Here is a 1,337-nt window from a genome sequence, read left to right on the forward strand (position 1 = left end):
TCTGTTAAAAAAAAAAAAAAAAGTTGATTTTGACATTTTGACAGCTTTTTTTTCTTCTTCTTCTGAAGACAGCATTTGCACTTAATATGAGAGGGAAAATCTTCTTATAATATCCTGAGTCGGAGGGGACCCATAAGGATCATCAAAGTCCAACTCCTGGCCCTGCTCAGGAGGACTGCCCTAAAAGTCACACCACGTCCCTGTGAGAGCATTGTCCAAACACTTGTTGAACTCTTTATCAGGCTTGGTGCTGTGACCACTTCCCTGGGGAGCCTGCTCCAGTGCCCAACCACCCTCCGGGTGAAAAACCTTTTCCTTTATCCAACCTAAACCTCCCCCGACTCAGCTTCATGATATTTCCTTGAGTCCTGTCACTAGTCACAAGAGTGAAGAGATCAGTACCTGCCCCTCCTCTGCCCCTCAGGAGGACGTTGTAGACTGCAATGAGGTCTCCTCTCAATCCCCTCTTCCCCAGGCTGAATACACCAAGTGACCTCAACCGCTCCTCATACGGCTTCCCCTCAAGGTCCTTCACCATCTTCACGGCCCTTCTTTGGACATTCTCTAATAGCTTTTTCTTTTTTTATATCTTATATTGTGGCACCCAAAACTGCACAGAGGACTGGAGGTAAGGCCCCACCAGCACCGAGTACAGCAGGAGTGTCTGTTCAATGCTACTGTTAATGTGAATATTTTTTTCCTCTTCCCCTTTACAGGAAGGTTTTCTCCTAGGCGATGTGAAAGGTGAAGCCAAGAACAGCATTACTGACTCACAGATGGATGATGTTGAAGTTGTTTATACAATCGGTTAGTCTGTCCATATTTTTAATACCTTGCTTGGTTTCAGGCAATATATGAATGCTTTAGTTTTGAAAGGGGGCAGTCAGAAATTTGCAGCAGTATCAAAGCTGTGAGATCCTGGAATACACCTTGGTATAAAAAACATTATTTTGCAACATTTTAATTGCTACAAAATTGCAATATTACTGCAGAAAACACAGTAATTTAAAATAAATACTAGTTCTTAGTTCCTTGAATAGCTGCTCTTTATTAAAGGTAATTTAGGGTTTAGACCCCTCCCTTGTCTTGGCCACAACACAAATTCTCCTGAACTACAGTTGCCCTGGAAAACTTGGTCTGTTTCAGTGATGTGACCTGTAATGTATTAGCATTTATTACCTCATTTGGAGCTTATAAAATACTGTGTCTGAAGGTTGCAAACTGCTTATTAATTTCATTAAGCAGATGCCAGATGTATTTTTCCTTATAGTCTTCATGGGATTGGAGGGGATGTGCATTCTATACTGACCCTTACATTTGTATACATCATACACACA

This window comes from Empidonax traillii, unplaced genomic scaffold (assembly GCF_003031625.1).
Source record: "Empidonax traillii isolate 1590-97213 ecotype Southwest subspecies unplaced genomic scaffold, ASM303162v1 scaffold144:size1428860, whole genome shotgun sequence".
NCBI classification, from domain to species: Eukaryota; Metazoa; Chordata; class Aves; order Passeriformes; family Tyrannidae; genus Empidonax; species Empidonax traillii.